General features: G+C 34.2%; 1 pseudogene; it reads left to right on the top strand.

The window, feature by feature from the left end:
- The first annotated feature begins 8,687 nt into the window (after positions 1-8,687).
- Positions 8,688-11,500, top strand: LOC102952889 (annotated as a pseudogene).
- Positions 11,501-11,789: the final 289 nt, after the last annotated feature.

The following is an 11,789-nucleotide window of genomic DNA, read 5'->3' as shown; positions in this document are numbered from 1 at the left end:
CTATACATCTGACCCTTGAACAATGCAAGCATTAGGAACAGTGACCCCTCTTACGGTGGAAAATCTGCATATAACTTTTGACTCCCCCCAAATTTACAAATAACCTACTGTTCACCAGAGTCTTATTGATAACTTAAATAGTCAATTAACACACATGTTGTGTGTTATATGTATTACATGCTGTATTCTTACAATAAACTAAGCTAGAGAAAAGAAAATGTTATTAAGAAAATTACAAGAAAAAAATCATGAGGAGGAGAAACTACATTTACAGTAGTGTATGTACATTTCTTGGAAAAAAAAAACACATATAAATTGAACCAGAAAGTTTAAATACGAGTTAAGACTCAACAGTAGTTTAAGTGAGAAAGAAAATAACAGGTTAAAGATTGCAAAGATAAGAAGAAGTATATCATAAAAAGTCTCTCAGTCCATTTTTTTGAAGTTTGAGATCTATTTTGTACATGACAGAGGTCATTAAATATTTTTAAACAGGAAAATAACTCAATTATGACTTTAGTACAAGTATATAGTTTACAGTTGCGAAGGGACATTTGATGGGGCACTCCAGACTGTGTGATTTTATATTATAATGCTAGATATTACAACATTAGATAACAATATCCAAGATACTATGAGACCAAAAACTGCAGAGGTGGAGACAGTCATATTAAGTTCAATATACAGAATCTAATGACAGCTCTGAAAAAGGGATAAAATGTTTTAAGTAGTCTAAACTGCTTCCATAATTCTGGCTTTAGCCACTTGTTAGTTACTATAGGAAATAGTAAGAAAGAACATGTTTCACATTTGGCTTGCTTGTTTTACATATCTATGGGAGCACTAGGAGAAAATGTATATTTAGTTATATATTTTTCTGGAACCCAGGGTAGTTACCTGGACTAGAGATACAGATTTAGAAGCCTTCAGAGTACGACTAACCAATCAGGAAATGGATGAAACAATCAAGGGAGGAGTGTCAGATTGCAGGGGAAGGAAAGAAAACAGACGTATGGATTGAGAAGAAATGTTCATAAGTGAGCAAAATGGCTTTGTAGAAGCAAAATAGTAAAAAAATTTCAAGAAAAAAAAGGTTATGAATAGTTTCAAATGTTCAAAGAACAAATGAAAAAGACTGAACTAAATCGCTAGAATAGACAATTTTCAGTGGCGAAAGATGCCAGATTACAGTAGGCTGGATACTAATTACAAAGTATGTGACCAAGATATTTAGTTTGCCTTAATCCTGTTTGATGCTGAGATACAAAGAAGAAAAGAGGGGAGGGGGAAATAAATCATAGTAAGAAACTGGTCCAGAGGACAGACCAGAAATTTTACTTATCTGGTAGCTTAATTTTAAGTTCATAAGCATCCAATATTTATTCAGCACTAGGTATTTATCTTCACTAAGTACACAAATCAAATGACCACATTTTTCATTCTATTTAGTAGGAACTGCTTGAATGGAATCGGAGTCAGTTTATCTGGTTTCAGGATCAGTTCTCCACTCAGGGAGGTAGTGAAGGATGACAAAACAACAATAAACACAAGAACTGAATTGGAAATAAGCAGGTAGGTTAAAAACAAGTCCCATAAAATAGGTTTCATAAAAAGTGGGAAAGATAACCATATACAAAGCCCCTAATATTTGGTAAGAATTTATTATATGATTCACATGGATTTACTGTTTTTATATTTCAATTTTTTTTTTACATTTTACATAGCTTTCCTTATATACTATTTCATTTGATCCTAATGACAACTAAGTAGTTAGGATATCACTTTGTTTTGCTTGATTTTGTTTTAGGTGAAGAAATTAAAGTTTCAGAGACTCCAGGGAGTTGATTAAGATTATTATTCTAGAGTTCAATGTTTGAAGATTATATAGGAACAATAAGGCTGTAGACATTACTAATATAGACTCCCAATTAATTCAAGTTTAAGGAGAAGAGTAAGCAAAAGATATATTAGTATTCAGCTTCTCATGAATTTCCCAGTACATATTCCTATTAGCTTAATGATTCTTTAAAAATTGGGCATTTAAAGCAGGAAACACAAAAGATATGCAGGAAAGAAGACTATGAAGGAGTTACATATGGAAGTGGGCATGGATGATGAATCATGTTCACCATGGATAAAGGTGCTTGCTGAGTCTTTGAAATATTCTGTGCAATTAGTTTATTAGAGGCATTTGCACATCATTCTTTGCCTTGCTCTTGTGTCTGTATTCCTGCTTGTGCCCTCCCAGTTATGATTTAACATTAAACATATTCTGATATATATTTAGTCTTAGAAAAAAAAGTGAATTTAAGTTTAGAATCATTCTTTCAGTATACCCCACTTTTCTTCAGATGTATTCTAGCCTTTTAATTTAGGATGATGTAGTTGAAAGAGGACTGGAATTATATTTAGATTTTCCCTTTCCAGATGCCACTTGTACCTCTTGTTGCATAAGCTTGCGCAAGACGCTTGAATTATTTTTATTTGTAATTTTGAGCTTGATTATTTTTATCCATAATTTGAGAATACAATAGCTATCCGGACTACTTCACTGGTTTATACTAAAATTCAGATGAGATAACAGATGTATCATTAATAGAATATAAATCAGGAGCAACATGGTATAATGGTTAAAGAGTGCAGACTGAAGAACCAACTCTGATTTTGCCACCTTCCAGCTATGTACCGTTAGCAGGTAACTTAGTCTCTTTGTGCCTTAGTTTAGTTATCTGCAAAATAAGTACGACAATACTAGTTTGATCTTATGGGTAAGAGGAAATACTCTACCTAACGCTCTTTGAACTGTGCCTAGCATACAGTGAGAATTATCCAAATGTTTCATGACGATCATAATGATGTGCCAGACACTGATAGTGCTGAAGATCTCACAATCATTTATTTCAGTAAGTAACTTGGAGAGATATAAAAGCTCAAAATTGCAATGCTGAAATTCTGTTAATGAAACCCATGGTATTTCTGAAATTTAATTTATGAAAGTCTACAAATCAACTTAAGCTTCCTTTAGTGACTTGCAGGCTAAATCAAAATGGAAGCAGATAGAGCCACTTTTAGTCGCTTTCTTGTGACAGAATCCCCCCATATCCACACTCTAAATCCCTAGAAGGCAATGAGATGTACTGAGGAGGTCCAGGATCTGCCTCAAGCAATATTATATTGAGATATCATCTGTAAACAAACTCACTGAATAACCTGTTTCTTGGGTCTATACAGGCTGAAATGTAATGCTTTAGTGATTCTTTTATGTGTAATTCTACAACTGAAAGTGCAAACTTTGGGACTTTAAGGATATGACCAAATGTAGTAACAGTAGGTGTGAATTAATAATTCAGCATTTGAAGTGCTGACCATTAGCATATATATTTTCAAAAGATCATCCTACAAAAAATTTAAAAAGTTGTTCACTTAGCCTAATTGTTTCCTACTATTGAGAACTCTAATTTATTCATTATGAGTGGGTTGACTGGTATGCTAGGAGAGTCCCGCATTTTTCCTCTTGTTCTGACACATTTATTTTCACTGTCCATTTCATTCTCAAAATTGTTTCAGTTCACATGTAAAATATGCAGCCACCTAATTTACAATTTTAATGTAACTTTTAAAGAAATCCAAATCAAATCAAAGCAACTACCTATGTCTTGATATGGTGCATTTTTAGACCTAAAAATTGAATTCAACAAAACTGGATCTAATAGAGTGCAGTTTAATCACAAAATAAAAATGAGCAGAATTTTGAGGATATGGAAGCTATATGATGCACTTGCAACAGTGCCTAGATATAGTAAGCATTATTTAAATGTTTAATGAGGAAGGGGAGGAGAGGGAATAGAAAGAAACTAAGATACAATGGTTAAGAATTCACAATTTCAATAGGTGAAATGTAGGTGTAAACTGAAGATACGTGAATAAGGAGAATATTAATAGTTCTAATTACATATTTCACATAGCAATCATGATTCATCAAGACCCTATGTCTCATAGTAGTACATTTTTCTTGAAGTCAGACACTTTCATTTGAATCCTGGATCATACTTGAGACCTTAAGTTTTTATTTCTTACTTCCCTATCTTGGTAAAACTAACTAACCTTTTGAGACCTCAATTTAATTATCTTTAAACATAGACAATAACAAAACTCTTAGGAGTGTTATGAAGATGAAATGGCATAAAAGAGACAGATATACAAGTATTCAGAATTATTAGCTATTGTGATTACCAATTCTATGAAGATATCATTACTTTGAAATTTTCTAGTTTCATTGCAAACATTATTTATAATATAGGATAGCAAAAGGAAGTACCATCTAAAATTGCGTTCAATCAAAATTAGCATATATTTCTTTTTTTTTAATTTTTTTAACGTTTATTTTTGAGACAGAGAGAGACAGAGCATGAACCGGGGAGGGTCAGAGAGGGAGACACAGAATCCGAAACAGGCTCCAGGCTCTGAGCGGTCAGCACAGAGCCCTACGCAGGGCTCGAACCCACGGACCGTGTGATCATGACCTGAGCCAAAGTCGGACACTTAACTCACCAAGCCACCCAGGCGCCCCTTTTTTTAATTTTTTTAATGTTTATTTACTTTTGAGACAGAGAGAGACAGAGCTTGAGGGAGGGATGGACACAGAGAGAGAGAGGAGACACAATCCTAACAGGCTCCAGGCCCCCCGAGCTGTCAGCACAGAGCCCAACGATGGGCTCGAACTCGTGAACCGTGAGATGATGACCTGAGCCGAAGTCGGCTGCTTAACTGACAGAGCCACCCAGGTACCCCAGCATATATTTCTTTTTTAAATAATTATTCTTGAAGAAGTTAGTAACAGGTTTCATAATTGCAAAATTAAAATTTTGGGATTATCTGTACCCACAAATTCCAAGAGGCAAGTAAATTCTCAAGGACCATTTTTTTTTTAATTTTTCTAGATTTATTTTTGAGAGAGAGAGACAGAGAGAGCGAGCATGACTGGGGGAGGGGCAGAGAGAGAGAGGGAGACAGAATCCAAAGCAGGATCCAGGCCCTAAGCTGTCAGCACAGAGCCCAATGTGGGGCTCGGACCCACCAGCCAGGAGATCCTGACTTGAGCTGAAGTCGGATGCTTAACTGAGAGAGTCACCCAGGCGCCCCTCAAGGACCGTTACTGAATGTTTATAATATATTTAAAAAAAGAAAGGAATAGAAGTAAAACAACATTTAGCAAACAGTATTCCAAAAAAAGAGAAATCATGTGTGGATTATGATATTATAAAAAAGCAAAATGAAAAAAGTTAACTGCATTTCTGCTTGGATATGTGAGACTCCCGAGTTATTAAAAATTATACAAACTAGGGGCACCTGGGTGGCTCAGTCAGTTGAGTGTCCAAATTCAGCTCAGGTCATGATCTCACAAGTTCACGAGTTACGGCCCCCCATTGGGCTCTTGGCTGTCAGTGCAAGCCCGCTTCAGATCTTCTGTCTCTCTCTCTCTCTGCTCCTCCCCCTCGCCCGCTTGCTCTCTCCCCGCTCTCTCTCTCTCTCTCTTTCAAAAATAAACTTTAAAAAAACTTTACAGAATACTCCATTTTTGTCAAAAACCATCACAACACTCTCAAAGCTATGTAGTATTCCAGTGACATATATTCTCACAGTTCACAAATTTATTTCTGTAAACATTTCCTTGCACCCTCTCAAGAACCCTGTGATTTAGGCAACATTAAGTCTCTCAATCTCTGGAGCAACATTCTATCTATAGTCCTACATCTTCTCTAGATAGATAATCTGGTAATAGTATCACTCCAACATCAGAAAAATAAACACATGGGGCTACTTTGTGTTGAACCTAAAGAATGGCTTAATTGTAATACTGTGGGTCAAAGACTGACTTATTCCTTTGTCCGTAAAAGGCAGTGTTGGCTCTGCCAGATATTTATAGACTAGAACTTAGTTTCAGCATCTTCAAAATGTGAATACAAATAATTACTTCAAGACTGTTGTAAAAATTCAATCACATGCTTAAAAGTTTGCACATCATAATCTGCAGATAATGAATGCTTCTCCCGCTACTGTGTTGTTTGTCTTCCAAAAAACACTAAGATTTCAGTTGTACATTAAGAATGGCTTCATGATCAGGAAGTTGAAATTTATATTCTACCAAAGGCTATCAGAAGAGGTTATTGCGTTTTTATGGCAGATAAAATTCAAATGATAACTACCTTCAGTATTACTAACACTAGCAGTAGTTGGTAATATAGTATTGTCAGCAAAGATGATAACAATTATAATAATAGTCATGACTAAGTTTTATATAGTGGTTTTTCGTGTCTGATACTAATCATTTTTATTTTCATAATAACCTTATTTTAAAGATGAAGAAGCTAATGAATACGACTTTCTCCAAATCACATTTCTGATTACTAGTGGAACCAGGATTTGAATCCAGAAATTTTCACCTCTAGGGCTCATGCTTTTTATAATTATTTTATAGATTATTTATAATTTATAGAAGCTCTGTAATACAGTTATTATGGTATTGTGGGAAAAATGCTTATTGTATTCTTGCTTGACTAAACAGATGAAATCACTTGACTGTTTAAACATTTTTTCAGACAAGCACAATGTGGAGCAAACACATATGTTAAATCACATATATCATCATCCCTTTTTTGTTGTTGTTAATTTGTTTCCCATGTCCACTGTAGTAAAATGTAAGGATTTCTTGACAAAATGTTAAAATTGACAAATAATTTGTAATGGATCATAATGTGCTTCCTGAGTGCCTTAATTGTGTAATGAACATTTGCTGCTTTTGATATTCTACTTTACCATTTGATAAACAAGTCACTAGATATAAATCATTTAATAACTGTGAGGAATAACATAAATTTCCTATGTATTTTAGGACAAGGAGAGTTAATTTTTCTTTTTCTTTCCTTTTTTGTTTAAAAAATTTTTTATTTAAATTCCAGTTAGTTAGTATACAATGTAATATTAGTTTCAGGTGTATAATATAGTGATTCAACACTTCCATACAACACCCAGTGCTCATCGCGACAGGTGCGTTCCCTAATCCCATCACCTGTTTCACCCATACCACCCACCTCCCCTGTGGTAACCATTAGTGTGCTCTCTGTGGTTAAGAGTTTCTCGATTTGTCTCTTATACACTGGAATATTACTCAGCCATCAAAAGGAACGAAATATTGCCATTTGCAACAATGTGGAAGGAACTGGAGGGTATTATGCTAAGTGAAATGAGTTAATTTTTCTTAAAGATATTAATAAGTTAGGCAACTATAAAGAAATATTCAACTATCTTAAGGCTTATCTCTCCCTAGTCATTCTTTTTTTTTTTTTAATGTTTATTTATTTATTTTTGAGAGAGAAAGAGCACAGGCGGGAAAGGAACAGAGAGAGAAGGAGACACAGAAGCCAAAGCAGCCTCCAGCTCCAAGCTCTGAGCTGTCAGCACAGAGCCCAACTGAACTTGAACTCATGAACTGTGAGATTATGACCTGAGGTCAGATGCTTAACTGACTGAGCCACCTGGGCACCCCTATCCCTAGTCATTCTTGCAATGATGGTTCTAGCTTGCAGCAGAAGGTAATAAGATCTTTTGAATTATTAAAACATACATTCATTTACTCTTACCATTGATGAAAACTTCAAAGGTATGTCTTACTACAACAATAATTGTGAGGAAAAATAAGTATTTTTTGATATGCGCTTTGTATTTTTATATGGTAATAAATGTAGCATTAACATCAACAATATAGCATTATAAATATTGGAATTGTTGTTTATTTGGATCTTGGCAATATTCCATATTTTTATGAGAAATACACGTGTTTTGAGAAAAATAACATGAAGCAAAACAACATTAAAAAGCATTCTAACTATGTGGCTATTATCCCAAAACACATGAGATAAAATAATCAATTTTAGTGATTTTTTTCCCTAATTGTTCAGTATTTTCTAAAATATTTATATTAATTTTATATGTTGAATATCAACATTTATGTCTCTCTAGAAATATATTTTAAGTTATAAAATTAGAATTTATGAATTTTAAGTTAATTTTCATTTTACTTAATTTTGTAATACCTTTCCATAAAGGTAATTATTCCTAAAAATGAAATTGATATTTCTATTTTTCCCCAAATATGAGTGCCATAATTGCCCTCTAGATATTTTAACTAATTTTCACACCCAACTGAAGTTTTTAAGGTGTCTCTTTCTTTACCCTTGCTAACAGTGTGCTTTATCATCAATATAATAACTTCAGTTTTGAAAAAAAAATACGATGCATACACCCCACTTCATAATCCTTTCTGAATCATCATACAAAGTATAAATTATAGCATAATGGTGATTACATTTTAGGGAAAAACATTTTAATGCATATTTATAAAGTATACTGCCTCCATTAATAACAAATATTGTAATTAATTTTAATACTGAGGGTATTATAAACAAAACATGTAAGTATATGTGTACATATGCATTTGCACATATGTATAGAATATACAAACTATAATGTTTATTGCTGCTTGCATTTGAGGTGAACTCTTCTTGAATTTCATTAAAGTTATATACAGATTTTTGTATGGATTTCTTTTTACTGAGATTTAACATTGGTAAACTATTGGAAAACTCAAATAACTTGTTAAAGCGGAAATCTTGCTTTTTGTTGTGAAAATGGCCTTTATCAAATACCATTATTTTATCAACAAGACAATTCTGTTACATCAAATAGGAGTTCCTCCTCTTCATGTGGTATTGCTGAAGATCAGAAAGATAGGGGTCTCATCTTAGTTCACACCTAACATGCACTGGAACTTTCACTGGATTATAAAACCCAAAATTTCATTTGCCCTGTTCCACCACAGTGAGAGTAAGCCATTGTTTTCTTCACCATTGTATTCTAGGTAACTAGAAAAGTAAACTCTGAAGCTTTTATATATGTAGATATACAGATATATAATACATGTATATCTATAGTATATGATCTATAGGGAGTATATACTATATACCTAAGTAGATCTGTACCCCATCACTTTTTTCATTTATTAACTAGAACATTTCTATAAAACTTCATCTAATTTGCTATATATCTTAGATCTTTATACATACACACATACACATTTCTTTTCACTTTTGCCTTTTTAAATATTGTTCTTGCCTTTTTTTTCACTTTTATTGTCTAAATCCCCTTTATGCTTTTGACTATATCTATTCTTTGTTGGAGACCTTGCAATTTAGTCTTCATCTCAGAGACTATTGTCTTTTATTTAATTTCTTCAGTCAGGTCTTATTTTATATGCTTTCATGTGTCCATTTGTAGCCAGACTCTTTGTATTTCTGAGTTTTAGTGCTATTTTGATTCTGAAAATGCTTGTTGAATTACATTTAATTCATATCAGAATGGTGTTACAGTTTTTGTTTTTTAATTTAGAGAACTTTTTGGTTAAGAAATAGAATGCTCATGTTTTCTTTTATTCTTACGGTAACTTTAATGGGTTCAGGTTCACATTTTGCTGTTTTGATTAGTGTGTTGAATTTTCTGGGACTAACAGTACAAAGAGCCTATAAAGGTGAGGTTTGGTGACTTCCTTCACTTCTTAGCTCAATACCAAGCTATCCCGTTGCTACAGTGATGTCTCTAACAAATGGAAATTAACGGAATCTCTTCTGGTCCAACATTTTATATTTTTTGCTATTTTCTAATTCCAACGAGGCTTTAATTTTCAGGCACTTCTTTATATCTCTTCACCATCAGGCCTCCAAGGAGTCCCTTTATAAAGATTTTCCATTGTCTGCAGACTTGATGCCTGCATGACACCACCATCCTCGGTAGCACACATTTTGAAGTGCAATTAACGTTCTCTGTTAATGTTTTCTGCGCTTTCTTACCCTGGTTCTACTTTTTCTTTCATTCTTTTTTTTTTTTTAATTTAATGTTAATTTATTTTTGAGAGAGAGAGACAGAGCATTATCAGGGGAGGCGCAGAGAGAGAGGGAGACAGAGAATCCCAAGTGGACACCAGGCTCTGTGCTGTCAGTACAGACAGAGCCCGATGGGGGACTTGAACCCACTAACCATGAGATCATGACCCGAAATGAAGTCGGACACTTAACCAACTAGCTTGGTTTGGCTTAAGCCACCCAGGCCCCCTGTCCTGGTTCTACTTTTCTACTATAGAAAATGAATATTATTAGGTGTTATCTGTAGTCATTCCCAATAGGATTCAACAGCAGTCCCTTATGTTCATCACAACTACCTGTGACTCTCCATTCAGGTACTGGCTCCATTCAAGTACAGGCATTAAACACAATCTGTGGTCTTAGGTAGTTATTCACCATTAGGTAAATTAAAATGTATGGCATTCTCTTTGTCCTAGTTATGCTGTTGGTATTAACTATGGATGATTTTATTATCTAACTTTACTGATCTGTAATTTTTTCCCTTGAAGGATGTGCAGAAATTCAAAATTTAAAAGTTCTCATTATCCTTGACGTACTTTGAAATTCTACATTAATATTTTGAATGGAACAAAGATACCATAGTTTAGAAAGAATTCTAAATCACAAACTCCTCCAGAGAAGGAAGACAATTATAATTTACAAAGCAAAGCTTTATTGCTAGAATAACTTTCACTCATTCAAAGGTCTTTGAATAGGAAGGGTATGAAAATAAGAATGTTCTAAGTGATATAGGCAATACTGCACTGAAGTGTAAGCATGGTGAAACTAAAGAAGACAAAGAACTGGGAATGTTTCATTTTCTCAAAAGGCAGAACTCATATGAATTAAAATGTCTCATTGCTTTAAAAAAACAATTTAAAATGTACTACTGAAAAGAGATACTATTCAAGGATTAAAGAAATCAGATAAAAATATTTAGAGTTAGGTTATAAGAGTCTTTATATAATTCCCCTAGCTAATAAAATTCAGAAAGCTTTTCAGCAACTGGAAAAATTGACCCCAAAGTATTCCATATTTGCCAAAGTACTCTGTTAGACTAGAACCACTTAGCAGATATGAAGATACAAGAGCTACATGTCACAGAAGAGCCAAGCAATGTGCACGTGCTGGAGGGTTGGTGGATAGTGAGGTGGCTACGCTTTCAACACACTGGGAGAAAAAGAAGATAAGCCCTAATCGAATTACAGGAGTAACTTCAGCAGCTTCCAGCGCTCATAACAGACTTAAAATCCATGACAGCAAATCAGACTTTTATTTAGAGGCTAGTTTTGAGAAGATAGAGAACTGCCTGCCGAATCTGGAGGATTTATGTGGGCAGTGTGAATTACAACGATACATAAGTATAAGAAAAATAAAAGGAAGGAACTTTAAAGCTTCAGAGCTGAACTAGATGCAGAGCATACCAAGAAGGTCCTGGAATGCAGCAAACCTAAAAAAAGTTGTTTAAGCAGCTATTTGAGGAAGACTTCCAACAGATCATGGAATAGTGTCTTTCCACAGGTCACCTTCAGAAAGCTGAGAGGTGAGGCTAGTTGGGGAGAGAGTCCACTGGCATCCGAAACTCTTCCAGGGTGTGCAGAGATGGTGTTTTGTGCTTCCCAGATTGGGGCATGGGATAAAGTCCTCGGAAGTCCCTTTCTATTATTAGTGGATGCATCATGCCATATTTGTCTTGTCATTGCTTTTCCTCTTCCTACAGTTCTAGGCTTTAGTTGAAAATAATTAGAATACATGGAAAATGTTGAAGCAAAAAAATTAAAAAGACAAAAGAGGCATTACCCATAATTCTACAGCACAGTATAATTCCTACTATTA

Source organism: Panthera tigris, chromosome C2 (assembly GCF_018350195.1).
Source record: "Panthera tigris isolate Pti1 chromosome C2, P.tigris_Pti1_mat1.1, whole genome shotgun sequence".
Lineage (NCBI taxonomy): Eukaryota > Metazoa > Chordata > Mammalia > Carnivora > Felidae > Panthera > Panthera tigris.
The sequence above is the reverse complement of the archived record's forward strand: the minus strand, read 5'-3'. Positions and strand labels throughout refer to the sequence as shown.